The 15725-nt window shown below is 36.8% G+C and overlaps 1 long non-coding RNA gene across 1 annotated transcript; it reads left to right on the top strand.

Moving 5' to 3' along the window:
• The first annotated feature begins 421 nt into the window (after positions 1-421).
• Positions 422-8747, top strand: LOC125327223. The gene is made up of 3 exons (XR_007204164.1): positions 422-530; positions 4501-4576; positions 8620-8747. It is a non-coding gene; the product is annotated as an uncharacterized LOC125327223 (long non-coding RNA).
• The last annotated feature ends 6978 nt before the right edge of the window (positions 8748-15725 follow it).

Here is a 15725-nt window from a genome sequence, read left to right as displayed (position 1 = left end):
TGAAGAAAATAGTCTTTGATGCTTTATAAATCATGTGTTAATTATGCATCACCAATTTGCTATTTTAATTCTAGTTACTGTTAAAATGTAGGTATCATCTTGTAGAACTGAATTATTGGATCAGGAATTTACTGTCTGGAAGAGAAGACTCCAGGCTGAGAAGAATTTTAGGCACTGAAGTGGACAAGTCAGTAATTTATGATGGGATAAATCCAGACTGCAAAACTCTGTTTTCTGTTTCATAGACCTGTGTATTTTATATAATCTCATGCTCATTTTAATAAACATCGTTTTGGATTTCTCTGTACCCTTCAGTTTGGGACAGTTTGTGCCTTCCTTCCAGCAAATGCCAGAGCTAGGTAAGACATTGATAAATCTTCTGTCTTTTCCACAGGTTTTCCATCCTTTCAGTCAACTCACCACTTCCATCAATAGAAACCACCATGGCCAGCTGTTCTTTTTTCATGGCCTTGCTTTTTATATCCATTTGGAACAGCAACTAGCGCACTCTGTCATCTCTCCTGCAAGGTGTGAGCATTTTTCCTAGCTTCCATCCTGTGAATGAGGTCAGATCTTTCCTCACTTTGCTTGTTCCTCCTCATTTTAGAGGAGAATAACTCTTAAATGACTTTAATGGAAAGAGTGGAAAACACAGAACCAAACCCCAAAGCTGGTGTGGCCGGCAGCAATTAAAGTGGCTGCAGGAAAGGAGAGGTCCATCACACAGTGTGAGATAAAAAAACCAGCTAAAACCAACATTTAACTGCTTCAGAGCTTTCAGAGCTCTGAGGTAGCTGATGTTACATGTCAGGCTGAGGTTCACACCCTCCTATTTTTGGCTGTGAGAAAGTCTTCCTGGATCTTTATGATTTTCTGGTTTTGGGCAGGACATGCAGACAGAATTATGGGACAGATTCAGACGTGGGTTGCTCCTGATGAAAGAACAGAGGTTCTTCCATATGGCACAGGTGCACACTGGCATGGGGCTTGGATGAAATTTTGGTAGTATGTATAGAAAGACCTTCTTTTTCAAGCCACCTCTCAGTATCAGGACATTCCTTCCACTGATATACATACACACATACATCTGAAGATATCAGGGCACTGACACAAAGTCTCACAGACTTTGATATGACAAATATAAAATAGCAAATATACTGAAGAATTTTTCTCCAGTAAGTATTACACTCAAATAAGGTTTTACATGCAGGATAAAATGCTATCTTGTTTAAAAAAAAAAATCAGCATTTTTTTCCACCCTTTGAAATGTCCTCTTCATGGACTGTTGATGAGTAGTTCCTTTTTGGTAAGACTTCTTTTAACTCTGTATCACTCTACTGATGACCTCTGATTACATAGACTAGTTTGTGACTTCTGATGTGCTGCAGAAAAATATAGGAATCTCCAGCTAAACAGTGGGAATAAATGATAACCAATTTTTTTTAGACATTTGCCATCCAAAAAATGTGCCTCTCCCAGTGTATGGGACTGATTAATATTTGATGCTGAAATGGAAGTTGGAAAACCCCCACACCACAAAAGCAGGTAATCACGACGTAAGGAGGATGAGCCCAAAGGAGATGCTCTTCAGGGCTTTTCCCTTGTCCATTTAGGCAATGAAAACTCGGCATTCTGTAATATAAAGATTTGTAACCCTTTCTGATTTATACTGCATGCTATAATATACTTCACTCCCTTATCCAATATAGCATTCATTTATTTAATTCTGTGGAGTCTTTTCCTCAATAGTTTATACCAGCAAATTTCACAGCTTGCTCATAACAAGTGGGAGCAAAAAAGAAATCCTTTTTGGGGGAAGATAATTAGTCTTTCCAACATTCTGATTTATTAAATACTAGTAACATTAAATACCCTTTAAGTGAGGGGGTTGTATGGGATAAAATTACTTTCTAATTTACTAATCATGACAGAAACATAGACTATTATCACTGCGAGGGGCTTTGAGTTGTTTGATTTATTTCTCTGTCCAAAGGAAGAAGCAGCTATACTGAGGTCTTTTCTGATGAATATTTGTGTAAAGTGTACTTGAAGACCTCCAGTAATGGAGACTCCATAATCTTCCCAGGCATTCCATTCTGATGCTTCATTATCCTCCTAGAAATTTTTCCTGCTGTCTGCCCCAAACCTTCGGTTTGACAATCAGCTCAAACTTTTACCTCCAGGCCGTGATCTAATCACTTTTTTCATTATAAAGTTTCAGTTAACTCACCTGCAGCCACATAATTGCTCCAGCTGACCTAAGGGAGGTGGTGGGAGCCTGTGTGTGGGGCTAAGGAAAAGGGTGGAACTGCAGTTCACGTTTTCAGACTATTATTTCCTCTCCCTATCCATCACAGATATGAAGAACAGGTAGGCACCTTCCTGTTGTCAGCAATCTGTTATTTCACTTCTCTCGGTCTCTTGTTCTTTATGCTGAAGAGGACAGACAGCTACAGAACATGCCTTGATGCAACTTTCCACTTTGGCAACAAACAAGTTACAACTGAGAGGCATTTTTTATGGACCTGTGCATTGCTCCTGCGATATTTTAATGTGTTAAATTAGTAAATTAAACACAATAATTTGGATTACAAAATAATTTAAGGGAAATACTGTCAAAATCCTTACTAAAATAGAGATGTGTGACATTTTATGTTCCTCCTCTAACCCCAAAGCCTGTCAGCCTGTGCTGCATGGAGATTTGCTCCTGACAGGTGCATAATGTCTGTTACCCACCTCTTTGTTTTCTTCTAGGTGCCTATTAATTCCAGTATTTTCCTGGGAATTAAAATTAATGGGCTACTTTATAATTCTTTGATGCCAGCTTTTCCAGTGTCTTACAAATAGATACCATGATTACCTTTTTCAGTTTTCAAGTATTTTATCTGCCTTCCCCTAATGGTTCTTGAAGAGCTAATAGCTCTGAAAAGTCTTGTAATTTTTAAAATACTCCAGAATGAATTTCATCGGTTACGGCTGATTTTAAAATTTCCAACTCAAGTACTTGCTAACCTTTCTCTTCTCTGTAAAAGACTGAGGTCTTGCCCCATTGTCACTGATATTGATTGGACTATCCACTGCTTGCACTTGACATTTTGGTTAAGATTGATGCAAGAAGACATTAAATACATTTGCCTTCTAAGCATCATCTATCAATTGCATTCTTGGTTGAATACAACACTGATGTCTTTATTCACTGTCTTCCTACCGTTCCTTATAGATGATTTCATTTCGAGTTACATCCCTTGCTAGTTGCTCCTCATTTTTTCTTTTTTGATTTTGCCCCTCTATGCTTACGTTTTCCTTTTGGTCTTATTTCCATTTTTTGTATCCTCCCTTGTTCTGTGTGAGACTAATGGAAAATCAAAATTTAATCAGACTGGTTTAGTACTAAAGAAAAGGTATAAAAGTAATATCAACGTTCTGAGTTGGTAATTTTATTTTGTGTAGGACATGTATATAAGGATATAAATGTATGTAATTTTGTAAGCTTTCCCAGTATGTTAATAGCATGAATTAATGATAGTTTAAAATGTTATCAAAATGAGTTGCTACAGCAGATTTGGCCAGTTTGACAATATTAATGATAAGGATCTCCCTTAAAGTATTGTTTTACCAGTTGTGGTATTATCAAACTATAAGTTAACTATTTCAAGATCCTTGTCATAATAATTAGATATTTGAAGCTTGTTGTCTACCTAAGGCATAAAAAAATCTGAGATCACAGTTCAACAGGCTTTTTTGATTTGGTGGGGCAACATCAATTAAAATATTCACTGTCAATCTCCCCTTCCATTGTGTGAAGGTTTTATATTTTGTTCCTTACTGGTGCTAAGTATGTCACCTCCATTGGTTCTGGAAATAAAAACCATAGATCTTGCTGTGAACTCAACCACATCTCCCATGATGCAGCAGATAAAATCTCACTGAGATGGCCCCAAACCAGCATCTTTCTGATATATGACTGAAATAATATAAAGTGAGTAGTGAATATATTATAATTTATGAGTTTTTAATCTAGGACTGAAAAAAGTGGGTTTGAAAATTTTTATCTGTGAGTATTTTGGCACAGATTTTGTTCATCATCTGATGTGTTCAAGCAAACAGAGGCTTTGTGTTTTGCAAAAACCCTGTGTTCTTATGTGCTACCCTTATGTCTGGGAGAAAACCAAGTTTGTGTAATGTCTTGCAGTACTTCAAGTCAGTGTGTCATGAATGCTGCTTTAATAACTTACTGTGGAGATGAAGAGTACCAAGTTTAATCACACAGCTAATGTCACAATGTCACCACCCCCTTAACAGCTAAATGATAAAAGTGAGGACACATCAGCATGAATTGTTAAGGCCTGTACATTATTCATTTAAACATCTGCTGTTGGTTCCTCTTTACATATGGGAATAAATTATACCACATCAGCACATTCTTCATGCTTTGTGTTTAAGCATTTAAAAGTTTTTTTTTCTCTATTATTAATACTATTTTTTCTGCTTGGTTGGCAGCCCATGAAGTTATCAGTGCTTGTGACTACAGCCAACAGCGTGACATTTGGAGCACAGGTGTCATTATGTACATGCTGTAAGTAGCTTGTAAAAGTAATATAAAATGCACAGACCCATTTATAATACAAGTACTTATCATTTTGCACTGAAATAAAAAATAAGCCTGTGTGCTAAATCTTCACAAAAGAGTGAGCTTTTATAACTGCTTGTATGTAAACAATAAAAATTTCTATTCAAAATGAGGTAAAAGATGTCAGTGTTAAAATTTGAGTATTTGATTTATGGACCACTAAATAGTCTGGAAATAACAGAATATTGCAGTGAAACACCATAAAATCAAACTGAGAGTTTAGGCCTCTCTTTTTCATTGTTGTCTGGATCTATACATGAGGACTGAGTCGTTGATTTACAGATTATTGGTCAAATCCTGTCATGGACTGAACAAACTGTGCAATCAGGGTAAAGGCTTTTCTTCTCCACCTCCGACTGGTAACTATAATTGAGATGTTCCAGGGCTGCCAGGTCTCCCTGTATGGGTTAACTGTGTCTTTTGAAAGTTTATTAGTTTGCTGGTATAGGAGGAAGAAATGGAACTTTACATTTGTAAGAGTACATGAATACTTACATTGAAGTCTTTCATCATTTATAACATTTGTCTTAGCTACAAAATAATTATTCCTCTCTGAAAAATCTTCACCTGCCTATAATAGCTAAAAAGTATTAAAAGGTACCCCAGTAATTGAAAATTAATTGTTTCAAAGTATGTAAATTACTGTGCATATGATGCAACTAAAATGTCACATTTTTTTCAGGGATGTTTTTCTTTCATAAAGCATTTTCATGTCTTTTTCTCCCTACCTTGTGTTTTTCTTCTCTCAGTTGCCACCAGATAATGCTTTAATGCCAGTGTTTCAGAATACCACCACCATCATTTCATTTGTTATTATTTCTGTTCTGTGATTGTTTTGCTTTTGTTACATCCAGCTGAGTTCTATTATAACTTAAGTCTTTGTACGTGGACGTGTGGACACAGACACACACAGTTTCATAACCTCCTCTTCTGTGGGTTTTCTTGGTTTGATTTTTCTTTTCACTTTATTTTGGTTCCTCTGTTTCTTTTCTGTACAATTAGCTCACTTTTCTTCTCGTGTCAGCATGATGAAGTGCTCATACCTTTATTGCCTTTATTTTTATTCATCTTTTTATTTCTAAAATCCATGTGTACAATTTATGCTGATACAGATTGAGTTTTATTGTTTTACTTCATGATATTAATGTCTGCATCATAGTAGTAGGATCTGTACAACTTAGCAGAATGCATTATAAAATGTTTGGTAGAACTGGGGTGGTTTGGCTGGCTAATAAGAATCCAGAGCTGTGCCTGCAATCAGCACAATTCACAGCTCAGAACCTGTAAAATTCAGAGCAGCGAACTGTGTTGATTGCAGCTGGAGCTTAGAACTTCTGACCTTCTTCCTTAATTAGCAATATAAATATTTCTTAAAATTAGCATTTTGTAATCACAACACTGTCAGAACAAAGTAGCATTAATTCACCGCTTGTTGTGTTGACTACCCAAGAATGAAAACACCGTGTATGAATTAATAGAATGCAATTCACGCTCCTTTTTATTGCTTAATTTGGAAACAGTAATACAAAAGCCATAAGATCATCTTCTGATTTTAATTCTGCTTTTGCAAATTGCTTTTCTTCCCACCCTGAATAATAGCTTGTGCTCCTGGTGCTCCTCTAATGGAGGATACTGGATACTGTGTAAGGACACTGTTAGAGCCATTATTGCTGCCATCTCCACTTTGACCCTTCCTGGCTCCAGCTAAAGCTTCCCTGCTAAATTCCTGGCTGTCCTGGCTCCTGTGGCTGTGCAGATGGCATGTCCCATCTTGGCACCAGGGCTGTTATTGCCACTACAGGCTCTGTCTATACCTAGGTGAGGGACAAAAGTCTTGAGGTGACTCAAGAACTCTTAATGCACAGTTTCCTCTGCACAGTGGGGCAAGGCTGGCCTGGTGGATTTTTACATGCACTTTAAGGTGTACTCTAGACTTCCCATTTCATTTCTATCTTAACACATACTAATAGAAGCATCCACAACAGTAACCAGCAAAAAGAAAATCCATTAAAATACAAAAGTGTGTCAGCACATTGAAGGATTAGAGCAGCAAGGGTCCCGCTGCCTGTCATGCTCAGAGAGTGCGGCCCATGTGCTGCTGTCAAATAGGAAAGGGTCAGAGGCTTCTTTTTCCTGGGCAATCTGCACTATTGGATTTCTGGCTCATTCTTCCAGGTGTGCTCAGAGGCTCTGGCCCCTGCAGTAGTTCTCAAAAACCTTTGTGCAGCTGAAGAAGCCTGGGATACCTAATAAATTACTGCCTGCATTACAGCAGTAAGAAACCTATTAAGAAAGTGTGGTAATTCTTGCTCCTTTCTAAAGGCACAGAAAATTTCTTCACAGATTTTCCAGGTGCCATGTGATATGTTTCACCTACTTGATTTCTTCAGCTGAAGTTATCTGTTGTCTGTCACTGCCTTAGTCTGGAGAGATTTTAGTCCTATCTGTGCATAGCAGAATAATGGACATTGTCACCAGCCAATACTTAGGGTATCATGTCCTGAAATGAATGCATTCTGCCCCTTTTCTGTTCCTTAAATTGAGTTCCATGTGGATTTAAGTCCTGAGGGAGATTGAGAAGGAGAACTGGAGCATAAAAGAAAACAGCAACTTTTGTCAATGGCATTTTGAGATTAAAGGTTTTGAGGAAAAACCAAAATATTAATTTTATGTTTTACCTTAAAAATTAAAACCATGTGAATGAAACAACACAGTATTTTGCTTTGATATAAAGTGACAGGCATCCTTCACCAGGATGTGACAACTACATTTTTCAGTACCTATTTCTGTGTTTTGGGAATGGAACTAAAAAAAATTATTTGTTGCAAATAATTTATTTGATGAAGTTAGTGTCTTTTTTTTGTTTGTTTTAAATGGTCACAAAAAGGTGTACTAGTTTCTCGAAACTATTTGCTACGTAATCTTTGCAAGTCAGTTGTGCATGAGTAGTATGATGTAAAATGTATTGGGAATTTAATCTTTGTTAGTTTTGATTGAAAACATAGACCACGTGATACGGTTTTCCATTCTATGTGATTAGTAAAACACAGATCAATATTTACTTTCAAAGTACATTCTCTAATAATAATTTAGAATTGATGTTTCTGGTTAATACTTCTGCTGGTACATAGTCACAGAAACCATATACCAAATGTCTGTCATTGAAACCTCTTTTTTTATAGGAATACATTTGTTTTTATTTTAATATATATATTTCCTTTTTTATTTGTTTCCACGTCATTAAGAATACAATCAGTGTAAAGGAAGCTGGAGATACAGAAAAATTAAATTGAACATACAGATAGCACATTTATTCAAATATTTTACTCAAAATAACAGAAAATAGATACAGGACAAGAATGCAGCTGAGGTATATTTTTGTGAACATATGTACTCTTAATATGGACACTTTTGGGTAGGTCTTCACATTTTTCTGACATTTCTTTTTTATTATCCTAATTTTCTAATGATAAATAACTTTGGATGAGGCCAAACAAGGCAACATTCACACTACATAGGTAAAGGAGATACATCTACATACCAGAACAAAGAGTGAAGAATTAAAAATGATGCTTTGTTTCTCCCAGTATTTCCTGCTTTATTCTTTTGTTCTGAAAAATATATCTATTGGAGCAATAAAAGGATTTTCTAGACTTCCATAATTTTCTATGAATCACAGTTGCTTTAATTAACTCTTACTCTGTGAAGAGTAGCACCTTAGACTGAGAATTGAACACATTTCATAGATTTTAAGAATTTAGAACTGAGTTCTAACATCAGTACATTTGCCTTTAGGGGTACAAGCACCTACTATGTATGACTAATATGACTTATATAAAAAAGTCTACAGAATAAAAGCATCTAGTAATTCTTATAATGCATCCATGGCTTTTGTTTGAAGCTAACCCTGTTTTTTAGCAAGACAGCCGATTGGGGCAACAGTGCCTAAATTGAGAGTGGTCTGTTTTGTCTTGTGGCTGTTGTTTCAGTTCTTGTGGCTGTTACTAACCCACCAATCTAAAAACCCTGGCCTGTGAATTACTGACCACTGCAGTGTAGTGCTTGTTAGTACAGAATTGTTGAACTGTTTGATGGAAGATACTCCTTGGACACGGAATCAAAAGAAATGGTTAGTACACAGTGTTTGCAATAAACATTACTTCTGAGACAGAAACGCTGCACATGGTGGCAGCAAGTTGGCTCTCAGTTAGCCAAGGGATTTGGGTGGGTGAATTAGGCACTAGCAAAATACTCTATGTGTTCAGTTTAATATTTCCTAGCTGATACTTCAGTTGTTTCTTGGTGAACCTTTGGCTGCTACTTAAAAAATTCATATAGTAGCAATTACCTTTCACTTATGTGGATACCTAGTGACAAAGATTAAATCACCTCTTAACCTCACAACCTTTTTCCTTTAAATCTCTCTGAGAGACATATTTTTAGAACTTGAGTCACTTTTGTAGAGTTCTCTGAAGTTCTCCCAGTCCTGCCAACTTTTTGATTTCAGAGTGATCCCATAATACACAGTTTTTGCCTCACCAGTGAAAAATAGTAAGTATTCACTCACTGACCCTAATTTTCTTTTACCTTTTATAGCAAGTTTGGAAGAAAAACTTTTGAACTAATAAGAAGGGAAGACCTCTGCTTTAAAACTTTGGTCTGGGAAACAGTTACCAAGCTTGGTAAGTACACAGTGCTCCCACAGAATAAATGCTGACTGCATTTCAATGAATTCCACAAATAGTAGTTGTGATATTTTTCTTAGCTTTTAAGTAGTACATGTTTTCTGAAAAGCAAAATTGATGCTAAAAATAAATTAATATAAATGATATTGTGAACTAATTTCATAGCATTGTAAGAAGAAAGGTCTCTGCTGAATTAAAGCACTCTGTTGAAAATGTGTCTTGTTGTTAGTAGAAGTGAGAGGTTTAAAGTTGTGGTTTTCACTCTTAGAAGAAAAAGTTTTGAAACTACTTGTGAAAGTTGATGCTGTTCAGCAACTCACAAGTAATGAATTACTGGATAATTAGTGGATAACAGTGAGTTTTGAAGAGATGCAATGTCTTTCCCTTGTGTTGTACCTCCTTTATGGTACGTAAAGTTGCTTTATTGCCTCAGTGGAACCCAGTAGGGTGGAAAATTAAAAAAAATGCAGTCTAAGCAGCATAACACTTGCTAGGGGTTTGATCCAAAGCTCCCAAATCCATTAGCATGTTTGCTTGTATCCCATGGGCTTCTGATCAGTCTGTTAATGAAGAGAAGCTTTACACTGTATTCCTTGCCCAAACCAACTTTACCTGATTTCCCATAGGTTTTTGACATAATATGGAAGTATGGATTTGGATCAGGTTTGATTTAGTCAAAGATTTTTTTCCCCTTTTTTAATTAAAAAAAAAAAAAAGAAAAAAAGTAGAACTTTGAGCTACAGGACCATTCTGAAGGCAAGTGGAAAGTAGTGCTGGAAGGGAACCTGTGGGGTCCCAGCTTGCTGGCTGGGCTGCAGATCTTGTCACTGTGAGAATACTGAACTTTCATCTGTCTCGTGGAACACTTGTGCTATTTTGCAGTTGAAATTAAAGCAGAGGGAATGGACATAGCTGTTACTTAAAGATAACTGATGATAGCAAACCCTAATTTCTTCCCTAGCTGGCTTCTGCATCATTTAGGAAGAGAAATGCCTGTGAATCATTGCAACATATTCTGGTATGTGGGAGGATAAATAGCTCTCTCTATTCAGATGGAGCACTGGTTTTGCCTCACACCTTCATCTACAAAAGAGCTGTTCTGGACAAGCTTGCAGCTTTCCTCCTTCCTGCTAATTGAGTAGAGCTGAACAGGAAGCTTTTTTTCCTAAGGTTTCATTGCATTCTTGTGTGTGGGAGAATAGCCACAGCCAAATGTGTAGCTCTGAAATGGCCTGGAAAATGAGGCAATTTTCATCCAGCTCTGCCCTGCCATACTATGAGCACCGTGCTCTCTTTGCTTCCTGAAAATGAAGATGTGGAAAGCTGCCACTCCTGTGATTTCATGACTTCTCACCATGTATATTCATGGAGCTTGAGACTAATTTCCATGTGAACATCATTTCATGTAACAAGACCTTCCTATCGTTCATAGCAAACCATTGCATCTCTCCAAACTACACAACATTTCAGGCACAGTAGATTTTAATTTGCAGTACTTTTCTTCTTTTATGAGGTAGGCAGCAGTCTGGATTTCTTAACTACAAAATACCTACAAATGCAGCCCTGTATTAGTTGGCTTCAATTTGCAGTTCACAGTAAATGTGCAACAACTTTAAGCATTAGTTTCAATGCAGAACTGTGTTTTAAATTTTTTTCATCAAGTTTGAATGGTTTCTAAATGTTGAGAGGTGATCCTCTTAGGCTGATGACAGAATTCCCTCATGCCAGGGAATGCACTCCGAGGCCTACAGACATTCTTGGATCAGAAACCATCAGAAATAAGCTCTGGAAATACACTGAAGCCATTTGCACCTCCAGCTGATCTGCTTCTAACAGTTTTAACTGTTTCCTTAAGGGAAAATTTTCTGGATGAGACAGTGCTCTAAACAGTGATTATGCCTTTATGCTTCAGCCTTTCCTTTAGGTGATCAGCCACTGTTGTCTATCACTCAACCCTTTGTGCCTCACACTGGGCACCAAAAAGGGCTGTCATGGTTTAACCCCAGCTAAGCACCACTCACCCAATTCACTCCTATAAAAATTTACTCCTCAGCTTCAGTAGGCAGACAGTGAAGGAGAGTCTTCTCCTGTTCCATACCTTCTGCATTCCATCTGCATGTTCCATCCAAAGCCCCAAGTTGCTTTATTTGCATTCTCCTATGCTTATGGTCTTCACATGTATCACATATTGCAGTATTGAATATTTTTCCATTTCTAATGAAAACTCCAGGTTTTTAGAGGAGCATAAAAATCAGAAATGGGGACTTAAAGTGAAAAGTGTCACTATGCCAAATTCTTAAAGAAATGCTCCTGAAGTTGTCCTAATAATGGCCTGGTTTTCAGATCTATGGAGCACCTGTGGCTCCCTCCTTACTTCAGCAGGAGTTGCAGATAGTAAGTACCACTGAAAATCAGGACACTAGTTTCTACTTCATGCTTGTGCCTTCACAGCGTCTGTGATTTTACAATAGCCAGATGGGGAACATGAAAGTGCATTATCATGTAGAGAATTCTGTGTGTAAAAACATTAACCCCTTGGAGCCATGTGACACCTAAGCTTCTGCATAGGAGAAAAATGCATTTGGCACCACAGTCTCCCACCAGGAAATCCCTGCCATTTGTACCAAAAATTTATGAAGTCACAAGTCATTCTCTATGATTAAAACTGGCATTTCAAACACAGGTGCAGCAATTTTATATTCCAGAACAATACTTTAGCAAAAAAAAAAAAATTAATTTAAAAGTTACCATGTTCTTACAGCTAAACAAATGACCTCAAGCTCAATTCAAGTTAGTGGATACCTCTGGAGGTTTATGTGTTGTCAGTTTGAGACCATATAGAGTTTTGGCCGGGGGCTATGCAAAGGGTTGATGATTAATTATTTACCAGAAATACTAATTAATGCAGTCCTGTTACTAGTTTTGATTATACTGATCTCTGTACCAGTTAAAATTTTTCCAGACACATTTAACTTTTTTACATCTGCTGAAATACATGACAGGATAGCAGAATATTTTTAAGTTTCTAAGAAACACAAAGATTGTATTACCACTATGTATTTTTTCTGCATTATCTGCACAGAACATTACTTATACAATGAGTATAATATTAGTGAAATATAGAGTAAATCTAATTTTGCAATAAATACCTTTATGGATACATATACTTTGGTTTGATTCTATAATTTCCAATTACTTTAAGCTACATTTAAGAATTATGGTCTTTTCCATTTTTTTTCCTACCTAAATGTTGTATGGATTGTGATATATTTTAACTGTAAGAATATTCTGCATCATATTCTTCACTTCTCACTGTGGGAATCTGATATTTTCTTAGATCTGGTTTAAAAGTTGGTGTTTCCTTTCAGGTATGGGGGCGGTTTATTTATGTTTTTTCTTCTATATTGCTTTTTGCTCCTATCAGAAGAACTTTTGAGTGCATTCATTGCGAGCTCTTATTTAGAATTCTGTATTATTGCTGTGGTTTTGGTGAAATTTAGAGGTATGTAAGTATGCTTAACTGAAAAGGAAAAGCAAAACCCTAAAATATAAAATTTATGTGTACAGCGTGTGAGATTTCTTGTTTCTTTTCAGATTGACTTTCACAAGGAAGCCAAATGCCTAAAGCCCAAATCCTCTTGTGTCTGAATTACAACTCCAGTTCAGCAAAAAGCTTGTGTATCTGTTGTGCAAATTATTTAAGCACGTTTCCGAAAGTATGTGAGGACTTGAAAAATTTTATTCAATGAAGCACTGAGATCCCTAAGGATGCCTAATGATTCTGAGAAGAAATCTGCTTAGAGCTCTTACTTCCCTAGCTTAAATTTTCTCAACTATCTGGATATGAATCTTTTTGTGCACCAGCACCTCCATCCCCTGGCAGTGCTGGGCAGTTTGGACAAGAGGCTTTTTTTTTTTTAAATTCCATAGTTATATTTGGTTTGTTTTTTAGACTTCTCTGTGCACATCAAGACTTTTCTCTGGCTCTGTCAACTTTCCCCATAGTATCAAAAGCATTTTTACTATTTTCAGGCATCTTATTCTTCCATTTACTGTGTATCTTAACTAATTTGAAGGTTCTTCTGTTTACCTCTACAACATTTTAATTCTTTCAATGGGATGATTGTTGTGTTCTGAATGTCCAATGATAATGAATCAAGAATTTAACAGTTCTGTTTCCTGCTCTTGGTGTTAGCTAAATTTTTTTCCTCCTGAATTGATAACTGAATTATTGTCCCCTAAAATGTCTATTTAAAATATTCCAGACCAATGCATTGAACAGTTCTTGCAAATGATCACTTCAACCAGTCCTTCTCCTTGGTATTTAATTGGTGTGTATGTCAGTGAGATTAACAAAATATGGGTGCTCATCAGGCTTCAAACTTTGCATGTTACATGTGTTTATGGAGAAAATACTTTATTGTTTTCTCCAAGATGAGCTAGTTATCTCTGTATGTTTGCCTTGAATCCTGCTAAAGTTTGCTTACTAAAAATTGGGTAGAAAAAACCCCATTGAAATAGAAAAAAACAGAACCAACATAATCTGTCACTTAGTGACCCCCAGGCCTGTTACCCACAGTTGGCACCAGGTGCTGATGAATTAAACCCAACAGGTGTTCGAATGAGCCAACACAGATAATTAACTTAAATGGTCCCATTTTCTTAAAAACTGTCACAAAATAAACCCTGTCTTCTCTTTTATGGGGTATGCAATTATCTGGCACTTTGTAAGGCCTAGTCTTTTAGAAAGGCCTAATCGCAGCCTCTGATTTTGTGGGTGCAATTCGCTGCACATTTAACTACATAATAGTTCATGCAAAGGAGGTAGTTAAAATGTGTGCCATCAGTTATACCCACAGTTGTCATAATTGCAGATGTAAATCAGCTTGTTCAGCAAATGAGGTTGTTTTGCACAATCCAAACCCACCTTTCTAATGGCTGTGAGTGTTTATGCTTCAGTCATTTGCTACATAAGTGACTTTGCTCTCTGTTTCAAAGGAAGGAAATACTTTCTAAATACCAGTCCTCATGTAACAGAAAACAAATAGCTTGAAATGAGAATTGTCAGTTTAATGAGATGGAGGAAAGAGCTTTAGAAACCATCTCATCTGTGACCTCTTTCCTCTGCTGGATCCACTGTGTGACCTCAAAAAAAATATTATATTTCCTGTGTTGCAGTTTACCAGTCTGTACAGTCTAGATAAACTGCCTAGTAACTATATATTGTTAATTAATATTAGAAAAATATATCCCAGCTGTTAGTGAAGTGCTCTGTGTCAGAAGATTGATAGTATTAATGTCCAATATTATCTCTTGAAAATAAGCAACAAGACAACACTAGTTTTCAGAGTTGTGTATAAACTTTGCATATAGCATGTGCTTGCCTTTCTCTCCAAACTTTCTGATATGTAATTGCCAGCTTTACTGAATAGCCAAGGTAGCAAACCCAAAACGATTTCAGATCATTCATTGTGAGGTGAGAGGACAGATGCCTGATCAGTTTAAAAAGAATTGTTCCTTTGCTATCCATAGATTGTTGCACTACTCATTATGGATTGGGCTCAATAAAATGGGAGTGTGGTATAGGCACATTGATTTGCTCAGTAACCTAAAGAAACATGGATAGATAGAGAAACAGGGGTAGTGGAGTGTCTTGGTAATCCTCTAACTCTGGGTTTTCTTTTTATTTTTACAGAAAGAGCTAAAATTCCTTTCCCAAAATCACTGAAAAGTACTCTTTCTCAGAAGGAGGAAGTAGAGATGGTGATGGGTCTTATAAGTAGGAAGTCATATCAAAATAGCAAAAACCCCTAGAAGGTAAGAAATTCCTGACAGAGTGATGTCATCTATGTCAGTGCACTCTCTGACAGTGATGACAGGAAATGCTATTTAGGGAGAATATTCAAGCCTGGCTATTTCTTCCATGTAGCACCAAGCCTGGATATTTCCTCTCATTTAGTACTCCAGAATTATCCTTAAGGTTGTGAGAAGATACATTCCAACATAATCCTGTTAGCATTCATTATGGCCCTGTTGTCAATGAATATCCCGGATTCCTTGTTGAATATGCCGATGCCATCTGCCTCTGCAGCTGCCCATGGCTGTAAGATCCAGAAATGCACTATTTAATGAGTAAATAAATATTTTCTGTTTTAAAATGATCTCCTACTCTATTCATCAGCTGGCCCTTATTTCTAGGAGTACAGGATGTGGCAAAAAGCTCACATTCACTACTAAGTAAAATCTCAGTTATATTCCTCCTCAGTCACCTTCTCACCAAACCGGTGACTCCAAGATTGCTTTGCTGAGTGGTGACTGTAACTGCCAGTTCGAGTTGAGCATTAGTAAGACCTGCTTTGGATTACTTTTCCCCAAGTGTACAATTTTATTTGTTTTCCCTCTCTTGTTTG

This window comes from Corvus hawaiiensis, chromosome 6, assembly GCF_020740725.1.
Source record: "Corvus hawaiiensis isolate bCorHaw1 chromosome 6, bCorHaw1.pri.cur, whole genome shotgun sequence".
Taxonomy (NCBI): domain Eukaryota; kingdom Metazoa; phylum Chordata; class Aves; order Passeriformes; family Corvidae; genus Corvus; species Corvus hawaiiensis.
This window is presented reverse-complemented; position numbering and strand designations above follow the sequence as displayed.